General features: G+C 47.8%; 1 pseudogene; it reads right to left on the bottom strand.

Annotated features, from left to right (window-relative positions):
• Positions 1-9,381: 9,381 nt before the first annotated feature.
• LOC139604257 (serine/threonine-protein kinase PAK 3-like) lies at positions 9,382-26,444 on the bottom strand (annotated as a pseudogene).
• Between the last annotated feature and the right edge of the window lie 1,149 nt (positions 26,445-27,593).

Below are 27,593 nucleotides of genomic sequence, written 5' to 3'. Positions count from 1 at the left end.
ACGGGAACAGGAGAGAGCCACTTCTTTTAAAATGTGTGAATTAATGAATGCAAGAGCCATTGGCCCTTTCAGCTTCTGTTTTTAACAAAAAGTAAGCTATTAACTTGTGTTTATGAAGACTTTATTTGGACTTTAATGTTTTTGAGACAGCTTCTGAGCAAAATACAAAGAAATTACATTACATATTAGTAAATGCAGCATTTAGAATAGCAACTAAATAGTCCTATCTCATAGTTCAATGTTCAGTTCTTCATAAATTGTGATCAAGTCCATGAAATGCAGTACCTAATCCAGTTAAATGCCACCTACACCTCAGATTTGCTTGTGTAACTAATATTTTCCACTCCACTCCCTATCCCTTCTCTCACCACAGTCCTCAAGCCCTCAGCCAGGCACAAGCCAACTTCTCACCTCAACTGCTGTTAGCAATTACCAAGCACCTGTTGGTAATTACCTGAGCACCTGCCCCACCCACAGCAGCTGTAGGTCCCTGGCTGCTGGGAGAACAGGTCTGAAATGCAGACCCAAACACCACCAACCCCCCACCACAAAAAAAAAATTTACATCTTTTCTAAATAAGTTGAGACTAGTAAAAGATCAGGACATGGAGGGACTTGTTTATCCCCTTTAGGCCAATCAAGAAAAAGTTTATATCCTTGTCTGGAAAGGGAAGACAGGGGTTTTTCTTGAAGCAGAAGCATGTTTTATCAGCCCCGTTCCTCATTTGTCCCTGCTCCCCAGGAGGCCATTCACTAGGCATATATATAAATATCTATGTCTGAAAACACATCTACATGAGTGCATGACTTGCACTGGTGCAATTTAAAGCATAGATTTTATTGCACCAAGATGCAGAAATCTGTTCCAGAAGAGGCACATCTTGTGGAGCTGTAAGGACCCTGCCAGCACACCTGCTACCAAAGCAACAATTCCTGCTCTGCAGTGGCTTAAGCAGGCTGAGATGGAAGTGTTTCTTCATCAATGCACAAACCACAACAAAGTGGTGGTGACAAGCCTTTTTTCCAAGTCTGACTGAAGGTTTGGGAAGCAGGTTTGCCTGCAGAGGGCAAACAGAAGCATGACACGTTTGCCTACTGTGCACCTCCAATTTCCACACCATCATATCACTCACTGCTCGGTCACTGAGCAAGCTGACAGTGTATGACAGGTTATCCATCCTGCACAGAAAGTCACAGAAAGAAGAAGAGAGGAAGAAAACACGGAAGATGACAATGCAAAAGAAGTTGAAGAAGTGTGGCAAGGATTGAGCATTAAGGGACAGAAATAAGAAGAGACCATACCCTTGAACTGTAAAATCCTGACAGGAAACTGCAAGTGCTTGCATCTATGAGTTCACCACCCGGACTTGCATGCTTCTCCACATTACCATTCTTTCAAAAATTTTGCTTCCTGGACAAGCTGCCAGGTCTCCAGTACCAGTCCTACCTCCCTTCCAGCAGTCTGCATCTGAGCAGAGAGTTGAAAATAGATCAGGGATTACCTGTTATGCTGTAAGCATTCAAGACAGCCAAAGAACTTTGAGGAAAAAGGCCATACTGAGTGCCCAGGACAAAGAGATCTTAAGAAATTGGAAGAAGGAAGTATTGATTGAGGGTCACAGTTATGTTGAGGTTTAGCCTTTCAAAGGTTTGTTGCTTTTCTACTGAAAACTGCAGGTGAGAAAGCCTAGGCAGAGAAGGGAAGGAGAAGCTGTGTAAACAAACCCATAGCTGTATACAAGGACAGAAGAAGATTTCTTCTTCACCAGGCTGAAGAGAGTGGTTTTATTATTCGAAAAACAAAAGCCAAACTACCCCAAGTCAAATATATATTCTCCCACTACATTTAGACATTATAACAATAAAAATGCACTATAAAACTACTGCAGTAAATTAGTCAGTTAGGAACAATAAACAAGGCACAGTTTAATAGTATCCATATCTATCTTTGGAAAGATGAGCAATTACAATCTGCATCCCAGCTCGTGCTTAGTATTTACTACAATCTCAAATAACAATAAAGTCAAACACAACAGATGACTGCTGTTCCTACCTTCTGCTTTCCAAACAGAGTTTTAAAAGATAGTTTATTGCAAAATCAGTCTCAAGTATGTTCAAGGCCTTGGGAGCTCTCTAAGCTTATTTAACAACAGAAATAAAAACTATATCTTTATAACAAAGTTATAAAGATCACAACTTTAATATCACACATATAGAATCCATTTTAATATTTGTGTAAAGCCAATATTATAATATTATAATTTGTATATAACAATCCATTTGTAATATTGCTGAAAGAAAGCACACTTTTCTAAATACCTACTGGCTTTGGTAACTGCTAAAGGTAATGTAGATTGGGCTGTACTACTGTTTACTCATCTTTCTGTTGCACAGAAATCTTGGATACTTTAGTGTGTACATCTGTAATTCTGACATTTTCTGAAATGAAAGCGAGAGGAGAAATGGGCTAAATTCAGATACCTGAAGTTACGTATCAACATTTGCAGACGTAAATCAAATACCCAAGGAAAGCTTTTCTATGGGAAGAATGCCAGAGCAAGTTAAAATATGTATTGATAAGAATAATCAACACAGTAGAAATGAAGAGCATCTGCACCATAGGAGAGAGGGTATAAAATCACACTCTGCATCAAGAGAACATCATTCGTATTTCTTCACAGCCTTCTCCCTTTGCATGCCCCTCTGCAAAGTGCAAGGGGCCCCAAGGACTGAAGGAGACACAGGGAGTCAAATGGAGACACTTGCACCGATCTCACTGGGGGCTCCTGGGGAAGCACTTTCCTTGGGAATCAAGCCCCTCTCTTCCAAGGGCACCTCCCCAAATGTGTACATTTCCTGGGGAACACCATCACACCCTTAAGTGCGTGGTGCAGAGGTTCATGGACATCACAACATAACCAATATGATCCAGTGAAGCTAAAGTTATTATTCCTAAAAAGACTTTTTATAATAAATCTCTACTGTCCATGTGTCTCTAGCTAATACATGATTGGTTTATCCTAGCTGTTCACACGTCTAAAACAGAATGCTGATTGGATCATCTAATTTTTCACGCGTCTTGATTTGGTTGTCTGGCCCACCCATGGCTCACTTTCCCAAGCTTGCTGACAAACTTGCTGAGTCCTGATGACTCTTCTTCTTGTATCTTTTTCAAGGATATACCAACCCCATTTCTGAGTATGTCCATAATTCATTCTTTGTGAACGTGTCCATTGTCCATTATTACAAGCAGGCTGGATTGTGCATCGGCTGAATATGGCCCTTGTCTTGCAAAAACTCCTCCATTCTGTCTCTGAGCCAGCATTCGAGCTGGTTAAACAAAATCCTCCATCTCACGCTGTAAAGAATGTGGAATTAGAGTTGGAATGTGACCCTGAAATAGAAGCAGCTCAGAAACTAAGGTAGAAAAAAGTTATTCCAGAAGCTATTGTAGAAGGGACTTTTCTCTCAAATGATGGAGAGGCTTTTCCTGTAGTAACTAATGCTGCAAATAGAGTTTGAGAACCTTTCACTTGGAAGATTTTAGAAAAGTTGAGAGTTGCAATTTCACAATTTGGTTGAAAATCCCAACTTGCACAGTCACTTCTGCAGTATATTTTTACATCTAACACATTAATTCCAGCTGATGTGCATACCCTAATAAGACTTATAATGCCACCCCATCAGCAGGTGATGTGTCATAAAAGCTGTGAGGAAAAGTGTGCTCAGGAAGCACCTAGAGTGCAGGGTGATCCTCTGTATGGTTTAACAGCACAGCAGTTACTTGGCAAGGGGCCCTGGGCTACTGGACTGCCCAGGCTAGGAGCATTGATCAAGTCTTGCAGATGAGCCAACAACTAACATATAATGCTATCCTTGCACTTCCAGATGGGTTACACACCATGTCTTTTACACAAATTCACCAAAGAAGAATGAACACTTTGATAAATTTTTAGACAAACTGCATGAAGCTATCTCTAACAATTCTGATTTAAATTCAGACACAAAGATACAATTGTATGGACTTTGGGTTTATTACTCCATTCCAAATAGCTTTCCCTTCAGTCACAAGAGCCTTCCATCTCTTCCAAAAATTGCCTGCTGAAACTCTTCTGCTCCCTTCCAAATCAGTTCACTACTCCAGCATAACCCTTGAAGCACGGACAGATGATTCTTCAACTAATTATAGTAGAAAAGAAGGGTATTTATTGCAGTGCTGGATACATGTGAACATGTTTCCAAAGACACGTGCAAGGAGTTGCAGACTCCTGCTCGCTATTTCTACAGAAAAGGTTTTACATTAGGTTTCTAAGGACCCATAATACATAATTATTACCTGCCTGCTTCGTATTTTTATCAGCTGAATATCTATTACAGCTGTGCAATTGTACTCCCTTAACTGGGTTGGTGGGATTTTGAAATGAGGGAGTGGTTGTATGGGAGGAAGAAAGCTGTCTTCCTCATGGTGAACTCTTCTCCCATGGCCAGTTGGCAAGACCTTTTGACCTGCTGGTCATGGTCCAAGCCTCTCCTAACTGTTCAATTATTCTCAAGGCAAGGTATTTCTATGGTCTCTGCTCCTTCACAATTGCTTCCTCTATCCCTGTCACTCCTAGCTTTATGTTCCTAATATATTTGGTACTCTTTAACTAAGGGGCGTGATTTCTGCTAGCTGTATTACTAACTTAGCTTCTTACCTCATTTTAAAATCTTAACTAAAATATGCAATTTTCTACTATCCCAATTCTATTTCCAGCTGGCCCCTTGACTCATCTGCACTTTCTTTTCAATTACCCTAATTACATTTTCAGCTAAGCCCTTGACTCACCTCAGGCACATCCCTGACTGCCTCTCTCCCAGCAGCTCAGAGCTGCATTGCACAGCGCTTGCTGTGCACCAGAGAGCACAAAGCAGGCTGGCCTGGGGGGCCTGAATATTTCTGCCAAACACTGTGCATCTCAGCCCTTTGCTCTGGCTCAGTGCAGAACTGCAGGATTGCAGGCGCTTCCTGCCAGAGCTGCGTGAGGCGCTGGCTCCTGCAGATGTGCCCTGCCAAGCTGTCCCTGCCTCACGCTGGCCTCGCTTCCCCTGGCACAAGTGCCGGGCCTGAAGGAGGCTGCCCTGTGCTCCAGCCTGCCGAGCAGCCCGGCTCCCTGCCCCGGTGCCCAGAGTGCTGCACACACTGCTGACCTTTGCCAGGAGTTGCAGGGCAGCCGGCAGAAGAGGAGGAATCCTCAGCCAGCCCAGCGGCCCTCGGCTGCCCTTGGCCTTTCCCTGCTCCTGGGCACACTCCGGACGGCCAATGCCTCCAGGCTGGGCTGTGCCCAGCACGGCTGCGCTTCCCCTCGGGAGCAGCCAGCTGCCACCTGGGCTCTGAGAGCGGAGGATTCGCCCGCTCCCAGGAACAGGCACCCAGGGCCCGGCTCTGCCTCTTGCAGCTCCAAGGGCCTCCTTCCAGCCGGCCTCTGCCGGGGCTCAGGCTGCTCCGGCCTCTGCCGGGGCTCTGCTGGGGCTCCACCCCGGGCAAGGCCGGGCCCGCTCTCACCTCACAGGCGCTGACAGCTCCGCACCACAGGAGACCTTCCCGAGCACCCTCTCTGATCTTTCTGCTTTCTCACTTGAGCAAGGCTCTCCTCCCGCCAAAGACATTGCACCTAGGGATACAAATCCAAGTGGCAGGAACCCCAATGCTCTCCAGTCACAGCTGAAGGCCTGCATCTGCACAAGATGTTTGGGCTGCCTCATTCTTCCTTTGGTTTTGTCTTCAAATGCCATTGTCCTTTCTGCCTCAACTAGAAGGGTCACACATGAACCAAAACGGGCCAGTGTGCTGGCCAAGGGCAGTGTGCTCTGGAGATGATGAATGAAGAGTCTTCCCAACTTTCAAAGCACACTGCAAAAAACACCAATCACTTGTTTTAAAATTTTAAAAGTTTAATAGCAATAAAATGGTTATTAAGATAGTAATAAAAGTTAGAGTAATAAGAATTCAGACAATCAGAGTTAGAACAGTAAAGGACAATAAAAACAAAGACATACAGACAGTCCTGGTGCCTCCTGGGCAATTATGCCCCGAAAGCACGCAGGCTAACAAAGGATTAGCTCTTAAAAGCAATAGCCTGTTGCATATTCATATATCTCATACATGATGCATAAATTCTTTTCAAACAAAGGGTGTTCTCTGGTTATTGTCAAGTTCTCTCCCTTAATCCAGTTGGCTCCTCAAAGTCGCGAAGGAGGTGGAAGAAAGTTGGTCTTTTCCAATAAGGACGCAAGAATTCTTCTCTTGGGGCTTTAGGTCTCCTGTTGCTGTTATCTCTGGGCAAAGAATTTCTTGATTATCCCATCCCTTTCTTGAGCTAGTTAAAAAAGTATCTTACATTGCATAGCTTCTATTTTACATAATGTTATAACCTAAAACTATATTTACCACTGAAATAATTACCAATATTTTTTTATTTGGAGGTACTTAGGAATAAAAAGAGGATGTATCAGCATTGGAAGGAGGATCAGGTCTCTAAGGAAGTATTCAAGAAGGCTGCTGGAGCATGCAAAAAAAAAAATAGGGAGGCCAAAGCTCATTTTGAACTTAGAATGGCAACTTCTGTAAAGGATAATAAAAACTGTTTTTACAAATACCTTAATGCTAGAAGGAAGGGTAAGACCAGCCTTTGTTCTTTATTGGACAAGGGAGGGAACTTAGCATCTGCAGATGAGGAGAAGGCAGAAGTGCTTAATGCCTACTTTGCCTCAGTTTTTAGTGGGAAGATGACTTGCCCTCAAGACACCGGCCCGCCTGGAATGGTTGATGGTGTCAGGGAGCAGAATGGTCCCCCCATTATCCAAGAAGAGGCAGTCAAAGAACCACTGAAATGCTTGGATGTTCATAAATCTATGGGACCAGACGGGATCCAGCCCAGGGTAATGAGAGAGCTGGCAAATGAGCTTGCCAAGCCAGTCTCCATCATTTACCAGCAGTCCTGGCTCACTGGTGAGGTTCCGGATGACTGGAAGCTGCCCAATGTGACACCCATTCACAACAAGGGTGCAAAGGAGGATCCTGGTAATTATAGACCAGTCAGCCTGACCTCAGTACCTGGCAAGATAATGGAACAGTTTCTATTAAGTGCCATCACACAGAATTTACAGCATGGCCAGGGTATCAGAGCCAGTCAGCATGGCTTTAGGAGGGGTAGGTCATGTTTGACCACCCTGGTCATCTTTTATGACCAGGTAACCCACCTAGTGAATGCAGGGAAGGCAGTAGATGTTGTTTGTTTGGATTTCAGCAAGGCCTTTGGCACTGTCTCCCACAGCATACTCCTAGACAAGCTGGCAGCCCGTGGCTTGGACAGGAGCACTCTTTGCTGGGTTAGGAACTGGCTGGATGGCTGGGCCCAGAGAGTGGTGGTGAATGGTGCTGCATCCAGCTGGCGGCCAGTCACCAGTGGTGTCCCTCAGGGCTCTGTGCTGGGGCCAGTTCTGTTTAATATTTTTATTGATGACATGGATGAGGGCTTAGAGTCTTTCATTAGCAAATTTGCAGATGACACTAAGCTGGGAGCGTGTGTCGATCTGTCAGAGGGACGGAGGGCTTTGCAGAGGGACTTGGAATGGTTGGATGGATGGACAGAATCCAATGGGATGAAGTTCAAAAAGTCCGAGTCCTGCACTTTGGCCACAATAACCCCCTGCAACGTTATAGGCTGGGGATGGTGTGGCTGGACAGTGCTCAGGAGGAAAGGGACCTGGGCGTGCTGGTTGACAGTCGGCTGAACATGAGCCAGCAGTGTGCCCAGGTGGCCAAGAAGGCCAATGGCATCCTGGCTAGTATCAGGAATAGTGTGGCCAGCAGGAGCAGGGAGGTCATTCTTCCCCTGTACTCAGCACTGGTGAGGCCACACCTTGAGTATTGCGTCCAGTTCTGGGCCCCTCAGTTTAGGAGGGACGTTGAGATGCTTGAGCGTGTCCAAAGAAGAGCAACGAGGCTGCTGAGGGGCTTGGAACACAAGCCGTGTGAAGAACGACTGAGGGAGCTGGGGTTGTTCAGCCTGGAGAAAAGGAGACTCAGAGGTGACCTCATCACTCTCTTCAGCGTCCTGAAGGGTGACTGTGGTGAGCTGGGGGTCGGTCTCTTTCTCCGGGCAGCAACAGACAGAACAAGAGGACACAGTCTCAAGCTGCGCCAAGGGAGATGCAGGCTAGAATTAAGGAGGAAGTTTTTCACAGAAAGAGTGATCAAATACTGGAATCATCCACCGAGGGAGGTGGTGGAGTCACCATCCCTCGATGTGTTTAAAAAAAGACTGGATGTGGACTTGGTGCCATGATCTAGTTGAGGTGTTAGAACATGGGTTGGACTCGATGATCTTGAAGGTCTCTTCCAACCTAGAAATTCTGTGATTCTGTGAATATAGCCGGACGGGACGTACATGAGCTTGTCTGGCCTTTGCTGCTTGACCAAATAGCAGCAACTGTGGAATTTTACCCCAGAGACACTTTTGGCTGGCTGGATGCTGCAGCTGGGCGCTTGGAGGCAAGTCCAGGCATGCAGGAGTTCAGGTTTACCTTTGGTGGAGAAGCTTTAAGGCGAGGTGAAGGAAAGGAGTTGGTTCTGATGGAGGGTTTCGATCCAGAGCTTTATTCCTGGCCCACAGGCCTCTGAATCCATCAACGGCTCCAGGAGAACTCCCAACCGCATGGTTTGCTCGCCCTTTTAGCCGGGGGAGAGGGCGAGGGAAGGAACACGGGGGACCACCAGCCAGGTACGGGGCGGGGAAGTCTCAAGGGACTGAGGACACCTGGATGGCCCAATGTCCTTCCAGGAGGGGAGGGCATCTTTTGAATTCTGCCAATCACTCGCCGCCCTTCTGGAATGCCAGGATTGACAGACAGCGCTCAGCAGGGGTCAGGGTGTGGAAAGGAGGGATGATTGACACACCTGGCAGGGAATTATCAGGGAGGAACCTGGGGTATCGGAGGCAAACCATGACATCACACCGCAACATACCACACTACTGAAAAAAATACAGTACTACTGACTAAGATAACATAACACATATAGTATATTAATTTATATATATATATATATGTTCATTTTAATATCTGTGAAGAGCCTATCCTGTAATATGTACTTTTCATAACACCAAAGAAGCCATTTGCACCTTTAATAGACAGCTGAACACTCAGAAGGAAAGGCTCAGCTTGTTCACAGGGTGAGAAAGAAAGGATTCTTCCAGATGAGTTAAAGTTTCAGAAACTTTATTTCTTTACAATCCTACCCTATAATCCTGTGGGGTGGTATTTGCAAAAAAATGGACAGGCACTAAATGAACCAGCCTAACCTCTGGAGCTAACTAAACTAACTAACCTTCTAGAACTAGGTCAGGTTTTTAATAAAGCTGCATTCAACTTTGTGGATAAAAAGGTGAAGCAGAAGAGTTGCTGACAGACAAAGGGGTAGCAACCCAAATAAAATGACCCTTACAGCATCTACCAATTAGATTAAGGAAAAGATGCGTGCTTGCCTCAGGACAAAATAGAGCTACCAGTCAAGAGATGCTGGACAAAGTGCAGCAACCAACCAAACAATGCATGTCTATAGAAACCTTTAGGATAGGAACTAATTATAAACTATGTTTAGAAGCACAATAAACGGCTTGTCCTTGATTCACATTGAATTGTGCAGTCTTTTGTCTTTTCTCCACATACTCCTACTCTAAATCCTACTCTACAGTCCTACTCTAAATCCTACTCTAAGATGGCTATGGAGAACATGGTCCTGATATGATTATAGCACTGTTTGCTTCTCCATCCTCCTCTTCATTGAGATGATGAGTGGTCTCAGGGTGGATGCAGCCTCGGCTGATGTTACAAATGGATGCTGTTCACAAAAAAACCCCAAAAACCAAAAACAAATACAAAAAAAAAAAAAAAAAAAAAAAAGAAAAAAGAAAACAAACAACCCCCCCCCCAAAAAACCCAAAAGAAAACAAAACAAACAAACAAACAAACAAACAACAAAAAGACAAAGAACAGTGAAGAGTGAACCATTACTTTCCAAGCTCAGGGCTTCACAGGCTCAATCGGGATTGCTCTGGGTCCTAAAAAGACCCAGAAAGAGGAGCAATGGCACCATCTGCTACCCAGCAGTCACGTGCAGGACCCTGCCATCACAGGCAAACCTGGCCCAGAATCCCACTCATCCATTTATTCAGGTTTCTTTATCTTGTTGGGATCTTTGCCCTGCCAGTGCTCTAGAAATGGTGCTTTCTGTCCCTGGGTTATCTTCCTTTCAGGAAACTCCAATGACTCACATAGGTCCCTGTCTTTGAAAGACAGGCACTGTGCTAATTCCCACAGGGACAGAAAGCAATGTCTGTCTTTCCATGCCCTGCCCCTCGTGTGCTGGATGGCACCTTCCTTCCCAGCAGGGCCAGCCCAGTGGCACTGGGTCCTGCAGTTCCCTCTCTGCCACACAACCTGGCAGTAACCCTGGCGCAGTTCCCGTCTGCTTGAGCGTGCCAGGCAGCAGATGGGGCTGGGACAAGTCCCTCCCAGCTGTCCCTGTTTGCGTGCCAGAAACCTCCAAGGGTGGGCTGGGGGGCACAAACCAGGGCCCCTCAGAGGCTCACAGTGAGCCCCCACAGCCCCTCCTGCCACAGCCAAATCTCTGACTGCTCAGCTGGGACTGGCTTCCTTGGGTTCCTCCACCACCATTTCATGTCTCTGTACCCTGCATTGCTCTGCTTCAATTCTTTTGCCATTAGATAAAACTGAACACTCCACCAAATTAGAAAAGATGGCAACAGAAACAGACAGAGGACAGAGCACCTCTCTGCTCAGGAAATGCGGAGAAGAGGTGGAGTTATTCAGTTTTGTGAAGAATAGGCCCCAGGGAGACTTTATTGCCACTTTCCAAGACTTCAGAGTAGCTTTGAAGAAAGTGGGGGACATCTTTAACAGGGTCGGTTACAATAGGATATGGACAAATATTTTTAAACACAAAGGGCATCTAATCAGAGTAGGTCTAAGGAAGAACTTGTTTACTCGGAGCATGGTGCCACCCTGGCACAGCTTGCCCCAAGAGCTTGTAGGTGCCCCATCCCTGCAACCATTCCAGCTCCGGTGGCAAAGGGCTCTGAGCAACCTGATCTCTTTAAAGATGTCCCTGCTCATTGCAGGACACTTGCACCACAGGACCTTTACAGGGCCCTGCCAGCCCAGCCCAGTCTAGGATTCCTCACTGTTTTCATTTGAAGAGCACCAAGAGTGGAGGTGAGGAGGAAGGGGGCTCATCTGATGCCTTGGACTTGAGTGGAGGAGGAGCCCGGCCCTCAGACCCTGTTTCACCTGCAGCCCCTTCACATTTTACCTGCAGGAGCTCCTTGGCAGACCAGCGCCGCGCCTCGTCTCTCTGCAGGCAGCAGCTCAGGAAGTCACGCAGGCAAGATGAGAATAGGTTGGGCTGCTGCAGCTTTTGTCTTCCTCCTGTGGCTATCAGGAGTTGAGGCTGGGGAAAAAGGAGACACCAGGCTACACCTGCTTCTTTCCTATCTGTAACTGCTCTCCTGGGTCCCATTGATTAAGCTCCACTCTGCAGTGGCAGTTTCTGCCCTGGCAGAGACCCAGAGATGACTTTCCTTTACCAACCAAAAACCCAAACTCCGATGCAGCCACAGCTTTTCCAACATCCCACAGATCTTGCCTTGGCAGCTGATTTCATTGACTGACCTAGTTAGTGGGAACTACATCACCACAAGCACATTTCCTTCCCTGAAGATTCATACCAGCTTGAGAGGCTTTTTGGAAGAAGGACTTTGCTATACTAACTCTACTATATCCAAGGGTTAGTACATGGAAAAGTATCTCTGCAGTGCTTCTTGGTCCCTTAAGAGCAGCTGCCATAAAACAAAACTAATCAAGCTTTTTGCTTTGTTCTTGAAAACAATGGGAATTGGAAGGAAAGAAAGGAAATCCACCAGGTGTTCCTCAGGTAAGGAAACAAACATTTGGAATCTCATCTTCAACACAGACACATTAAGATGCATGCACAAATGTACTGGGATGAAGACGCCTCCTTGGACACACAGGAGCCACCTGCAGCTCTGTCTCTCAGCAGCCTGAAAATTTCTGCTTTCCTTACATGGAAAAGAAAAACTTTTCATGGTCAAATCAGAAGGAGAGGTTCCATCCCTACAGTCACCCTCTACTCATTTGGCTACTCAAGTCAATGCATTAATGGTAGGCCCATCCCAGAAAGTGCCAGGAAACAAATGGGAGGTTTTGGCAGGCTCTCCACATCACCAGGCTCTGGCTTGGTGACGTGCAGAATGTGGCTTGGGCTAGGAGAGAAACACGATCACTGAGTGTTTCAGCAGCACTGCACAAGAAGCAGAAGAGACTCTGTGGCCTTTACACCCTCATGAGCCAGTTTGAAGCATGTTTCCCAGTGAGAAGAAACTGCACAGTGGGGTAAGTTCCTCTCTAAAAACCGGTGCCTTAGCAACTTTCTTGTGTTTGGGCTTCTTTTCTTCATTTCTGGAAATGTAACACCAGTTCTGAGAGGCTTGCCTTGTGGTTTTAGGGGCATCTTCACAGACAGACAAGTGGGAACAACTTGAAACCCAAAGCAAATGTTGCCTGAGAAGAGCTGGGGAGTGTTTGCCTGTGGTGAGGCTTGAGCTGTTCTGGCAATCCCTTTCCATGATGTGCAGAAACATCCAGCTGCTCCCCAGAGCTCAGTCCCTCTGGGCACGCCGGCCTCTGGAAACACCTGACGATCCCAGCCTTTCTCCTGCTCAAGAGCATCTAACCTAAGCTGAGCTCCAGTTTCTTCAGCAAGGCCAAGGATGCTCACTTCCATGCAGCTGACAGTGTCCATGGAGCTCAGCAGGTCTTTCTGATACTCCTCAGGCCAAGGAATTACAGTGTAGATTGGCAAGACATTGGCTGATCGTTATCCAGTGTGGTTCGTGTGGAACCAAGCTCTAACATGCTGACAAGTCAGAGGGACAGAGCTCATTCTGCTTTTGCAAGATGGTATTTAGAAACATAGGACACCAACTTGGAACTATTCAAACCTCAACTTGCAGAATCCATCTCAAATAGACAAAAATATGAATGGCAAGAGGCCTTGGAGTCTCCATAAAAATGCCCACCACTGTAACGATAACTCTGTGCTTGTGGCACTGAAATAGATGGTGACCAAAGAGACTTTGCTATTATCCTCTTCAACCCAAAGGAGAATTTCAAATCCAGAAATGGCAATGCACTCCCCTTGTGTACAAATAATTTTTGCGGCTTTCTTTCCTTTTCCCACATCACCAGAGGTGACAAAGAGGGTTTTATCCTGACTCTCAGCTGAGCTCAGCCACTGGCCATGGTGGGGAGCTGGAGTCCTCCCTGTCATTAGAACTGTGCAGGCCAGGGATGGCCCTGCTCCTGTGGTAAAGAAACACAGCACCGGTGTCAACTGCCCACGTTGGATCCCAGCCCAGGCACCTGCCTGCAAGCTCATCAACTTGTTAAAGTACCAAGAAACAGCCAAGGGTTTGGCAAACAATTCTAACTGCAGTCGGAGAAAAACACATCCTAAACTTATCCAGGCCACCCACACACATGACTGAACCATGTACAGATGACTTGAAAGCCTGAAAGTTTCGAAGACCCACAGCATTTGGAAAAGATGCTACAGAATGGAAGAGAAGAGCTGTGTTTCAAAAATGAGAAAGCAAGCAGAACTGCTTGGGCATTGCTTTGGTAGTAGGTTTTTTCTCTTTTTCTTTTTTGTTTACTTTTCTTTTTCCTTTTTTTCTTATGTTTTCTATAAAATTGAAACTGGGAAGGTCTAACCTCCATTTCTCAGGATATTTATCACATGTCTACCCTCTCCACTGAAAAATTCTTGTCCTTCAGAAACAGAGTTCCAACATTGTTCAAAAAACAAGTGAGAAATGTCAGGCATGGCTGGAGGCCAAAATGGCAGGTTTCTGAACTGGTTAGGTTTCTGAACTGCCACTTCCCTTTCTGATACAACCAAAGCTACAGCAGATGCTGATGTGTTGCAGGGGCATTTTTAGAAGGAGACCTTGGTGGAAGTGGTTCCAGCAGATGGCAATGGGATTTTGTCCAATGGCACACAGAACATGGGACAGGTGAGAAAGACAGTGGGATCAGTGAGTATTTGCACCTTACCAAGACAGGAGTTGCATTCCAGTAAGGAACTTCTCGTTCCACCATTTCGATGCCCACGATTCCCAAAGACCATATGTCCACTTTGGGGCCATATGGTTGACCTGTCACCACTTCAGGCGCCAGCCACCCAGGAGTGCCGGCCACGCAGCTCCGTCTGCCCTGCTCAGGGGTGAGCTGAGCAAAGAGGCCAAAGTCAGCTGTGGAGAAAACAACAAACCATGAAAGCCAGCTCCAATTAGGAAACCAAGCAAAAGAATTCCCCACTCTCAGGCTAAGAATGTGCTGTTGAATCTCCTGGAGAACTGTGCACGCTCGATTTCCTTGGGGCTTTAGCCAAGGGAGTATGGAATTGGCCGCTTCCAAAAAAACCCAGGTTTCTTAATGCTGCTCACAGCAGTGGACTTTATGCCCCTGAAGCTTTAGATTGTAGCTCCCTCTGTCTGGAAGGGACACACACAGAGCAACGCCACTCTTGACTGCTTGTGGTTCCTTATACCTCTGTGCACGTTGCAACTGTGCCTTCAGCTCGCAGCAGGGGTCCCTGCACTGCCACCAGCACCATTTCTGGGGAGCTGGCAGTCACTCCAAGCAGCCCCACACCCACATCCCTGGAACGCTGCACCTGACCAAGAATATACTGACCCAGCTTGACAGAGCCGTCAGTTTTGAGAAAGATGTTGCAGCTCTTCACATCTTGGTGGATGACGCGGTTTGAGTGCAGAAAATGCAGTCCTTGCAGGCACTGAGCGAGAAAACAGAAACAGGAGGGCAAAAATGAGTGATGTGATTTCATCACACAAGAAAGGAAACAAAGAATCTAAAAGATTCCCTCTCCAGGGGAATGGGGAGTAATAGCAGAACAGTAATGGCCACTGAGAGGAAGAGCTTGCTGCTCCAACACTTGCAGAGCAGGACCTTTCTAAGGAAAGGCACGTCAGCTTTTGAAAGAGCAACAGCACCTGCTGTTGTAGGCTGTGCCCTGCAAACCAGCCAGGATGACTCCTGCTGCAGTGGACGTGCTTTTTCCATGCAGAGGACAAAGGAGGGGTTTTGAAAGGAAAAGTCCCTCCCTTTGGTGTGAAGCGGATCACTTTTGGGTGGGAGGCTGCATGACAAAGATTTTCTTGCTGGCCTCAGCACAGGCTTGGAAGTATCCCACCAGTCACTTTCTGGGAGCAAAGAGCATTTTGGCTGCACTACTATCCTTTTCAGCTGAGGACTGTGAGACATGAGTCTTTTTTCTTTGCTGATCATTTCAAATCCTGCCACCAGCACCTTTGCTTTTACAGGCAAGGAATGCAGTGAAGACAGACTCCAGGCAAACATTTAGAGAGGCAAGGTGGAGAACAGCAAATACAAATACAAGAGACAGAGCGAGAATACAACAGCAGGAGATAAGAGTACTGGCACTGAGTACAGGGAGTGCAGGGGCACTGGCAGGCCTTTCACTTGAGATGCTTTTACTTGCCCATAGAATAGCAGCAACACAGAAACAAAGCTTGGCACAGGAAATCACTCCAGCTCTGAGCCCCTGTTTCCCAGACAATCCTGCCCAAGCCCTTGGAAACACGGATGGGATTGCTGACCTCCCGACTGATGGCTGCCATCTCATCTTCAGACAGGTAGGTCTTGCTGATGACATTGCTCAGAGTGCCTCCATCCATGTACTCCATAACCAGCCAGAGTTCCTCACCCACAAGGTAGCTGAAAGAAGGAAACAAGGGCGTGGAGATGAATGTACATGGCTAGGTTGCTGTGTGGAAAAGACGGGTTGATTCTTCTTTTCAGGTCCCTTTGAGACAAAGACAAAATAAAGGAATAGACATTCCCTCTTGGCTGTGCATTGTTTGCCATCTGTGCAGTCTCAAGGAGAAAGGCACAGCTGTGAAAAAGGAGATGTCTTAGATGGGCAGCAAGCAAAATGTGCAGTTTAGTAACAGCCCAGATAAAAAACCTGTCACGCATGGTGTTTCTGGAAAAAAGCACCTAGTCTCCCTGGCATGCATAGCAATGGAAAACAGTGGCAACAATCCAAGGGAAATCCTTGTTAGTTTACCTGGACCTAAGAAGACACTTGAAAAAAATCAAGCTCCAAAACAAAGTGGTGGCTGTGAATATAGAGATCATTGATTTAGTAAGACACGACTCATCCGGGTTTTTGAACAATTTTCAAATACCATGTGCCAGCGAAGAGTCATGCAGACAAAATGCAATCTCTTCCCATCCACTGGAGATGAAAAGAGCAGTTATAATTAGCCAATAATTACAGCTCTATTTTCTGCCAGTGACCAAAGTGGGATTTTACCTTGCATGTTTGCAATATGTGAACAAACATTCATGGGACAAAAGCACAACTCACCTGTCTAAACAATTGACCAGGTTGGGATTCCTATTCACCTTCATGACCATGAGTTCATTGACTTTTAGTTCCTTCTTCCTCAGTCCTTGAAGATGTATTTTCTTTATGGCCACCTAAAATGACATTGAAAATCAGTAACTTGAGTGGTTGGTGGCACAAGACCACAAGGCACATGGAGCGAGTGATTTTGCAATGACACAGCTGAGCTGTGCCAAACTGCCTTGTGATTAGGCACTGCAGTAATTAGGAACTGACGTTCCAACAGCCCATTTCTCTGCTCCCTTGGGAGCCAGTTACAGGACATGTGGGGCCACTGACATTTTGCCTTGACCACTTGGTAACAGCCGTGTCTCAGTTATCACCCACAAAGCTCTGACCACACTCTCTGCTGCTTTCTTTGTGACTCAGAAGAAGCAATCCATGCCTTAAAACTCTGTGGATACATCTTGGGCTATGGGCAGGGCTTAGGGCTTTCAGGGACGCCTTGCAGATCTCTCCCTGTGTGCAGTTCCCAAGTGCAGCAGGTGGCTAAGGAACCACCAGTAACTTTCAGATGTATTTGCTGGCAGCCAGAAATGAGACTTCAGGACTCTGAAGCTGTAGCCCCAAAGAGCAGTGAGGTGCTCGAAGGCACCACCTTTGTTTCAGCAATGGAGAGCGAGTGAGCGCGTCCTTCTCTGAAAGGAACCGCTGCCCTCCGTGCCTTCCTTCCGGCAGCTGAGGAGGACAAAGTCCCAAATGCATTTTGCGGGCTGGCACCAGTCTGTGCTTCTTGTGCCTTTTCAGCACAGCTCTGCCCAAAGCTCCAGCCACAGCTCACACCAGAAGGGAAAGCCCTCGAGTGCAGCAGAGTCTGCAGGTGCTGTTGACATTTACCTCTCCTCCTGTGGCAGTGTCGAGTGCTTTACAAACATCTCCAAAAGTCCTAGAAACAAAACAGAAGCAGAGAAAGGAGAAGCCATTTAGATCTTGCAGTGAAAGCCAGCCCACGCAGGAGATCTGTGCTGTAAATGCCTAAGACCTGCAGGACACTGGAAGCATGGAGATGTCTTTGACAATGCCTTCTGAGCACACTTAGAAATTCTGATCAGCACTGACAATCTAAGCCCAGTGCCTGAACACATTTGCAGCTTGTCTGACTTCACACTTGATACCTATTCCACCAGCAAAACACCTGATGCATAGTTTGGTAAAATTAACATTGCTTGGACTCACCCACTGCCAATATTTTCCAGTTCAATGTATTTTATAATAGGATTTTCCATCTTCGCCATTCTCCCTGAGGGAAACAAAATGCAAGATGTTCACTTTAAAGCAGAGATCCCAGCTTCTAGGAGATACAAAAGGCAGCCCCAGTGTCTGGGGCTCTGAGCCCTCCCTTTGTGGACAGCTGGCTAACAACAACAGGAACAGGAACTGGAACAACAAGAAAAGAACAGCAGGTCCACAGCACAAGTGGCTGGCACAGAGACTGATTTCTAGCATCCTTTGAAGTGAGAGACCTCTTGACAGCAGACACACAGGGAAGCACAGGGAGATACATTCAGAGACTGAGACCAGAAGAGAACACCTACCAAGGCAAGTAAGTTTGTCATCTAGAAACATTAAGGAGAGCTGGAACTAACAGTGCCTTTGTTTTCTTGGGAATAAACACTGTGAGATTTAGAAAAGGTTTCCTACTTGCTAAGATTAAATGCACCTGGACATCTAGAATCAATTCCTCTGAACAGATGTCAAGTTCAGAACAGGAGGAATTATTGCCAAGTGTTCCCATCTTTTCCAGCTTGCAGCAGTTTGCCAGAAGAATGCCTCTGCGTTTGTAAACCAGAGCAGCTCATGCTAGAAGCAATCCTGACGGGGCTTTCAGCATCAGGGCCCTCACCCTTTATGAGCAGGCTGAGCTCAAAGACGCCCTTGCCCGTGCCCCGCGTGAAGAACCACGCCGCTTCTCTCCACCCCGACAGCGCGGATCAGTCGCTCCCATTGCACTCGCCCTCTCGGCACCGCACACGTCCCCATCCTCCCAACTCGGCACGGCGGGCATGGGCACAGAGGACAGCAGTGCTCCTCAGGCACCCTGTGACACAGAGAGCTGCCCAGAGGAGATGCTGACCCTCTTGTGAGTCCGGGCCGTGCGACGCAGCAGCCGGCCCAGAGAAGGGGCTGCTGCCTCAGGCAGCTCCGCGCTGCAGCAGCCGGGCAGCAGCGGGACCCTCCCAGCTAAGGAAGGCTCCAGCCTCTGCACTCCCACCAGCCCTCAGGGGCAGGGCAGCGACCACAACAAGGCTGGCAAAGCCCAAGCATGAGCACTGACAGGCACTGACTGGAAGAAGCCAGAGTGAGCCTGAGCCCTGTACAAGCTGTTGCCCCCATTCAGGACACAGCAGAATGGGCTTTGAGATCAGCCACACCGAGGCGCAGATCAGTGCCCTTTTTGTCCCAACAGGTGATGGTAGACACAGAATCCACTGGGCTCTCTTCTCAACCCTACCAGATCTTCTCTGAGAGAACAGCACTGGCAGCTGTTAAGGGCAAGAAGCAGATTCATTGGGTTGTGCTGCAGAATCACAAAGGGCTTGATGTGTTCTCCTAGAGACTGATCTCAGCAGAGCTTCTGCCAGTGGCTAGGACTCAAGCAGTCACAGCCTTCTGCTGATCCAGGAACAATCCCTGCTTCTGCCTTCGGCAGAGAGGGAAGCCCAGGCAAACTCCAGCCAGTCTAAGCTGCCCTCAGAGGCAGCAGGAACACCCAGAGCTTTCTCTTGCTGCCTCGGAGCAACGCCAGCACTTCTGTGACACTAAACCGAGGAGAACCCTTTGGTACAGCTATGCTGACACGTGCACACAATACACTGTCCCTCAGATAACAAAGATACCAGACGCACTCAGTTGCTCCAGGGAGTCACCTGTCATCTCCTGTTGCTGAGCAGCAGCTGGGTCAGCACGGGAGGTGAACCAAGTGCTCAGGCCCCACTTCTTCAGCTGGAGAGCAAAGGCTCCTTGGGACGGCACTGCTGCTTCTGCAGCAGCTTCAGTGTCAGAGTTGGTGTAGATCTGAGACAAGAAATGAGTTTATGTCAGGAAGGTGTGGCAGAGATTGCCCTGAAATGCAAGAGAGATTGCCATTTGAAATGCAAGCCCTTAGGAAGCTGCTGTCAGCCACATGCAGAGCTCTTCAACTGGATTGCTTTGGATGTCCACTTGTGAAACCAAATGGTCAAAACCAAAGGCTGGTTTTACTCGAGGTCATAGCCAGTTTCTTGTTCTAAAGGATGACTGCAGCAACGACCCCTCCACTTCCTCCCAAAGACTCCTTTCCCCCTCCTAGGTCTGCAGATACATTTGCAGCTCCTCATTCTAATGTTCTACCTCCTGCCATGAAATTCTCTTTTTCTGCACCTTCCACGGGATGTGCTCATCCTGCAGCATCTCTGGATGGTTCAGTTCCTGGGCCTCATGCCAGCCTCGGGGCTCTTGGTTGCCCATCATTTGCTGGAACTCTCTGCAGGCTGCCAGGTAGGATGGCAACACTTCCACCTCAAGTCAAACAGAACAAAGCAGTCAGAGACTACAGCTTGTCCCCGTCAGCCAGGAGTCATCGACTGGGAAGAAAGTAAAGAAAAGGACAGGAGCAGATTCACAAGGGATACAGACAGCTTGTAGCTCGTATTCCAGATCTACGTGAGTGACCATGTTCACCTGCAAAAACACCTCAAGAAACAAGGTCACCTGGAAGAAGCCAGCAGGAGTTCATTCGGATGAGTGTTGGCTAAATGGCCAAGGGAGTAATGCCACTGTCTAGAGCATCAGCTGAGATTCAGCAGACCAGGAAGTGCCCTTCAGAGCAGCTCTGACAGAGGCCTCATCAGGATGGCCTCAGAGGCATCACCCACCCCCTGCTGCTCTGCACTGGAAAGGCAAGGAGGGCAGAAACCACCCCTTGGGTGACTGCAGTGGCTATTGCTGTTTCACTCACTTGCTTTTCTAGAGCCTTTTGTTCCTGAAGGAGGTGATTAATTTTCTCTTTGATGATTTTAATTTTTTCGTCTAGCCTCTTCTTCCTTGCCTTGATCCTAGCCTCAGTTTCCTGCAGCTGTGCCTGCACCTGTTCATCAATTTTCTGTAAACAACAACGGAAAGGACTCTCTTTCATGAGTGGAGTGGCTGCCATTCCTTCATTCACCTGTTTTTGTTGATTGCCCCTCTGCATAGGGAGATTCTTCTCCTCCTGGATGTCTTCATTCCTCCTCTTTGCTGCCATGATGTCACTCTGAGCTTCAGGCAGCTCTGCTTGTGGCTGTGCCTTGATGTTCTGTACACACAAAAGCAGAGCAAGTGACTGAGAGCTGCCATCAAGATCAGCTTTTCCCTCTTTTAGCCTCAAAATCACATTTATTCAGCCCCTTCTTTCTGCTTCCCTCCCCAGCTCTGCTTCCACTGTAACCATCCTGTCCCGGTGCTGGTCTCTGCAGATTCCAAGGCTCTGTCCTTTCAGTGCCTGTGAGACTTCCTGGCCTCCTCAGTCCCAGGAGCTCTGGTTTATGCCCCTCTTCCTGCCCTTCCCTCTGTCCCCTGGCCCGTCAGGCTTACCTGGCCATTCTCCTGTGGCTCTTCCACCTGCTGCCTGAGCTGCTCTTCCTGCTCTCGGGCAGGGAACAGCTCTCCCTGAATCTGGCATGGCATCTCAGATAAGGCAGTCTGCTCCTGCTCTTTCTCTAGAAGCACCTGCACAGAAAGCAAGAGAAGATGGGTTTCACCTTCCCGTACGACCTTTGTGGGCCAAGACTCAAAGACTGCTGGGCTCACACGCTCCCAAAGCACTGTGCTGCTGCTCTGCTGGGTCCTTCTCTGCCCGTGGGGAGGCACAGATTCCAAAGTGACCCTGGCCCTACAATCAGGGGCCATCTGGGGCTGAAGCTCCAACAGCCTCTCAGGCAGCTGACAGGGAAGGTGTGGCATTTCTCAAGGGTCTGGTGAGGGCCTCCCTCTGCTTCTGCCATGTCCTCTTTGTCTTTCAGTGGTGACTGACACCCCGCCCTGTCCCACAGCTCCATCCTGGCCCTGCAGGTGGCTTCCTGGGTGAGCTCACTCCTTGTGAGAGACACTTCTGGAGTTCACATTCCCTTCAGGCCTGCACCAGCATTCCTCCTTCCTGACATCTACACTCTTGTTAGAAAATGGGGTCATTCAGGAGATAAGGATGCATGCAAAGATCTCTGATGGAAGTCAGAGAACCTCTATGGCCATCTCAGTATATGGAGGAGGACCAAGGTGTTTCTTCTCCCTCTTTTGTCAACTGAGAATTCTGACCAGCAGTAACAGAGTTTCTCATAAGGCCTCATTAACAAATGCACTTACACAGTCCTGGGGATGCCAGCAAAGGAAACCATGTGTCATGTAATGCATGTATGGGCAAAGTCACCAGACCCCAACTACAGCATGGGATAGTTCCACTCCCTTAGGACATGCAAAAATTTAAAGGATAAAAAGAAGGCTTCAGGTCAGAAAAGGCTGGAGTAGGGAAACATGAGGGGAAAAAACAACCATCTCTGGAGGGGGAAACATCTCTGCCTGCTCAGGATCAGTCAATGGAACTTGTCTCTACTCCTCTCCTGAAGGGATGCCTTTAGGTGAGCTTTGCATCTTCCACTGCTTTGGAGCAGAGCCAGGAAGATTCAAATAGATAGACAGACAGATCTCACTTTTATAATCTCTCTTTACTGTACTGTGGTATTTACATTCTTTGAACACAGAGAGATATAATTCTCTCTCCTAGGTTTTTTTTAAGGGGAGGTAGTGAGAAACTTAAGAAGAGAAAACAATTATTATCTCTACTTGCTGTTCTTGTTGTTTAGTACATGTAGAATGTGTTCTAGTGATTGTTTACTGAAAGTGATTTGTTAATTGGATTTTAGTGATAGTTGTTTAGCTTGATTAGCCAATTAGATAAAAGCTGTGTCGTGACTGTCTGGAGACAGTCACAAGTTTTTCTTTAGTAGCTTTTTAGTATAGTATCTCTTTAGTATAGTTTTAATATAGTACTAGTGTGATATAACATAGCTTAAGAAAGCATTTGTTTAACCTTCTAAATCATAGAGTCAAAGCACATTATTCACCACGTGGGGGTCACCCTGAATCAATACTGTCCTTTCTGTCGCTACACACATCAACACTCGGTAGCAGTGCCCCGATCTGCAGCCATCCTGAACTTGCTCTCCTGTTGCTTCAGTAACCCACACTCTTGGGGAATCTGGAGCGTGTGGGTCCTTATGGAATGCAATCAGACCCAGAGCGTTGCACTGGGAACTGCACTCTTTGTGCATCTGTGCTCGGGCAAGTTCTTCTCTTGGACTCGAGCACACTGATGGTGCTAAAGTGGCTGGAATCAGAAATGCAGCCCAGCCCCTCCCAGCTCCTCTAATCTCTGAGCACCAGCTGGAATGCAAGGGCATTGATTTCCTGCTCAATTCCCAAATACAACACACACTGATTCCCTGGGCTGCCAAAAGACACGGGAGCCGTTAACCTGAAAGTGATGTGTTTCCACCAGTGCTGGAAAAGGGCAGGAAAGATTGAGAAAAAGCTCCTTTGCTCCCTGGAGAAGGAGAAATTACACAAGGCTTCTCCTTCTAGCAAACAAACAAACAAATAAACAAACAAAATATGAAAGTGTTACCTACTCCAGTGTCTAAAGCACTTGGATGCAGTGAAGGGATGTTTGGCAGGGAAACAGCCCTTGTGCTGAGCATTGGATCTATGGATCTAAGGCAGGGATCTATGGAAGTCTGCCTGAAGGTCCCTCATGAGCCCCCATTGTCCAGGCTAAAGCTCCCTCAGCACCTCCTCGCTGGCCTTGTGCTGCACCCCCTTGCCCAGCTCCCCTGTCCTTCTGTGCACGCGCTGCAGCCCCTCAAGGACTTTCTGCTTCCCAGGGCCCACAGCTGCACCCAGCACTGCAGCGGTGGCCGCAGCGCTGCCCAGCACAGGCCACGCTCGCTGCCCTGCTCCTGCTGCCCCCCTGCTGCTGACACGGCCACCGTGCCCTGGCCCTTCTTGGCCCCCTGGCCACACGCTGCCTCATCTTCAGCGGCTCAAGGCCGCCAGCCCTGCGTCCTTTTGGCCCACGCAGCTTCCCAGCCACAAAGGTGCCCATTTCACTTCAGATACAGCAGGCATCATTGCAAGGTGTACATCCTGGTTTTAGCATTACAAGACAGCAGTCAAGGACTTGCAGCTTTGCTCCCACTCCAGGCTCCAATGCAGTTTTCAAAGCAAACTACACAATAGAAGGTATCAACAGACACATGCAGCGTCTGGGTTTTGCCTCAGAAGAAGGGTTCAGAACTACTCACTTTGTTTCTTTTGCCACACTAGACAAGAATGCCCCCCCCAGCTTCATGGACAACACAGTCATCTCCTTGCAGCTTATCAAAGACCAAGAAACAGGCAGACTCAGAGCACCTATCTGCTCTGCTACTGGCTGCTCTGCCTGAAGAGGCAGAAGAGCAACCTGACAACAAAGGCACCAAAATCCCTGACTTCAAGCAGCAGCTCTACATCCCCAGCGTGTCTCTGAAATAGTCCCAAGTAAGCACACCCAAGAAGTTTGTGGGGACAAAGCACCACAAAGAGCTTGTGTGGTCAGATCAGCATTTTTTTGTGCCTGCAGCTACTTGGCCAGTCCGTGCAGGGGGACAGGTCCCTCCATGCCACAGTGTCCCCTGTGTATCTGACAAGGCTGAGCACAGTGTCTTTGACATGCTCCCTGCTCTGGGATCAGGCAGCATTCATGCTCCAGGCTGGCCCCTGTCCAAATGCCAGGAAGCTGCTGCCTAAGCATGACAGATCAAAGCCCATTGTCCAGCTGTAACAGGCTGGGGGCAATCACCAGGTCCTGGCAGGACTCCAGCACTCAGCATCCTCAGCCAGCCACAGCAAGTGCCGGCTGGTCAGAAACTTGCAGCTCTGCCTTGCACCAAAGACAGTAGCACACACAACTGGCACTTACTGGCTCAGAATGGTCAGGCTGTGGTGTGACCACAGCTGGAGGCTGGCGCTCATCCACCTCATTTGCCTCCTCTTTGGCCTCCTCTCCATGAGCAGAGGGAGCCAGAGGAGAGACTGCTGTTGGTTCTGTGATCTGTGGACAAACAGCAGTGTGAAGGACAGAAAGTTACCTATAATTTATAACCTTATTTCTATTCAGCACTTTATTCTATTCAGCTCTATTTCTACAACCAGCTGTACTAAGGACAAATCAGAAACTTTGAGAACAATGGGATTCTAAGTCACTGTGACTGAATTTAAATGGGCTAATTCAACAGAATTGCTAATAGTTCTGAATTAGACATTATGCCCTGGCTACTATCAAGAAGCAACATTCTCTCTGCAAAATGAGCTTTTCATTCCTTGAAAGTTCTGAAATGGAAAATCAGGAAAAAGCCAGCGATGCCTTTGTTATTGCTGCTGCAGACATGGAAATGGATTTTCTTTCAGCCTACCCAGCTGGCCCTCTACACTCTGCGGCCACAGGCCAAGCTCACAGCTTGCTCTACAATTCTTAAGCACCAGGAACATGAAATGTTCCTTTCTCACTCACCTCAGGATCAGCACCTCTGAATACACGGATCATGTGATCTGGAGTGGGCAAGGGAAAATGAACAAGGGCTGTGAGAAAACTGCCTGGGCTGCTGAATCCCACAGAAGAGAAGAAGTCAACCCAAACAGAGAGTATTTTTCTTTATCAACATCCCTCCACGTGACATACTTCTTTCACACAGCCAGCAAGAGATCAGGACAATAATCTTGGTTGTGCCTACACTTCGGCCTGTTTAGCCAGTAAATGAATACAAACGTGATCAAGGAAATGCAAATTGTTCTTCAACACTCCATGCTTCTGTTCTGTTCAACAGATAAAGCAGCTCTTGTTCTCTTGTCTTTCAGGTACTTTTTTAAAAAACAGAAGTTGCATGCACTAATTCCCATTAAGTTGCTGAAAACAGTCACCCAGAAAAGCTTCCCCAAAATCCCCGAGCTGTGGCAGTTCTACTGTGAAACAGCACAGCAGCAGCTCCAGGGCTCAGGAGCAGACACTCATGGCTTTAGAGTTTGCACTTCACTGCAAAGGGAATCACTATTTTAGCACTCAGTCAAGGGTCAAAATAGACAGTCAAATCCTTTCATTACAAAATTTAGAATAAAAGAAGCTGTCCCTCAGTTCTGGGGAGAACTACAAAGTCTTTAGAAGGCCTTCTGAGAAGGCCTCCCAGTCTGCATTTTGGAAGTTGTCCTGCTTGATCCAGCAAACTGAGGAAATGACAGACTCTGCTGCCACAGACTCTCCCTGGAGGGAACGGAAGCCCTGCAGGTTCCCTTGCAAATGCTGCCCCTGTGGCTACAGGCACCCCCTTTTTAGCTGAACGCCCTGACAGGAGCTTTACCAAACCACTGGCATCCTAATGCTCTTTCTCTTTCAAAATCAACCCAGTCACTAAGAAAGAGCAGGAAGACATGCAAAAGCCAGGTTAGCTTACACCCTAACCTAAATAGAGTTGAAACCTCTACTTACTTGCCAGGCTAGTCATGAAATAGGCAGAATAAACAGTGCCATACATGGTGCAAACTGCAGCAGCGAGTTGCTCAATCATTGTAGCACTGTTGTTCAAGTTTACCCCAGCACTACAAAAGCCAAGACTCCTGTCAGTGTGCAGCTACACACTGACAAAGGCCACAATCAGGAGGATGCTCCTGATCTCAGCAATCCCTAGGGCTGCTCTGGCACTGAGGCCTTCCGTGCAACAAGGCAACCTTCTGATGTCACCACGATGATGTGGCAACCATGCCCTGATATCACAAAGCAAAGTATGACAAAGCAAAGCATCACAAAGCATGTTAGTCTGTGAATTTATGCAAAGCAGTAACCAACCTCCCCTACAGCAAACACAAAATGGCCTCGAAGTTCTCCTCTGACACAAAGCAGCACAAACTCCCCCCGTGGGCCAAACCCTGTTGTTCAAGGGATCCAAGAGGAACTCCAAGAGTGCCCCAAGCACCTACAGCCTGTACCCCAAGTGAGCATTCAGATGGGACCCAAGCAAAGGAAACCAGACCAAGAAAATGGCCCAAAGCATTGTACAGAACCAGGAGAGAAAGCACTATTGGCATAGCAGCTGAAGTAATTCCTAACAAATCACCCCATATATCTGCATGTTTATTGGATGTTCCCAGGGCTGCTGTGTATGTACATCTCTTCCCCTGCTCTGCCTTTCTTCCCCTTTGGCAGCAGTGGAACTGGCAGCATCTGCCCGCCAGCAGCAGCTGCTCCAAGCTGGGAACGCGGCTGGCGGTGCTGATTTCCAGAGGCTCCTGTGTCCCAGGGAAGCCAAGGCAGGAGCAGCTGAACGGCGCTGGCGCTGCTGCTGCTCTGTGCCAGAGAGCCCCGGCTGGGCAGGGCACGGTGCCCACTGCGCTGCGGGCTCCTTCTCCTGCCAGAGCTGGGCACACCTGGGAGCAAGGCATGGCAACCTTTGGGCAAACCAAGGGGTTTCTGGGGCTGCACTGCTCTGCACACACCCAGCTCACCTGCAGCACAGAACCTTGGTCCCCCAAAAGGTAAACAAGATGGAAACAGCTGGAAAAGATCACATTTCAACCATTCTTTATGCTTCAATAGAAATGACCAAAATGAAAGTTACCGAGCAGGGCCCGATCCACACTGCCAGCTCAGTGTGAGAAAAGAGGCATTACTTTATTTCAGTGCTGGGTGCGTGGGGAATCACTTCCCTGAAACATGCACACCCACGTGTGTGTATCCATGGAACTAAGACATTCCTTTCATTACTTTTATTCATTACTTTGCTCAAACTCACAGGCTAAACATTCTCACAAAGTATTTGACATGTTTAAATCACTTCCCCAAAATTACTGACATTTAGAGTAGGGGTCTCTTGAAGGTCTCTGCTGGTCATGTGGTGAACATCCCAATCCTCAAATTCTCCTTCCATGGTTAAGAGCCTTCTTCTCCTTGAATGCATTGCAGC

This window comes from Agelaius tricolor, unplaced genomic scaffold, assembly GCF_023055355.1.
Source record: "Agelaius tricolor isolate 1412-34295 unplaced genomic scaffold, bAgeTri1.0.p SCAF_48, whole genome shotgun sequence".
In the NCBI taxonomy this organism is placed as follows: Eukaryota; Metazoa; Chordata; class Aves; order Passeriformes; family Icteridae; genus Agelaius; species Agelaius tricolor.
Note: the sequence above shows the minus strand (reverse complement) of the source record. Positions and strands in the feature narration are given on the sequence as shown.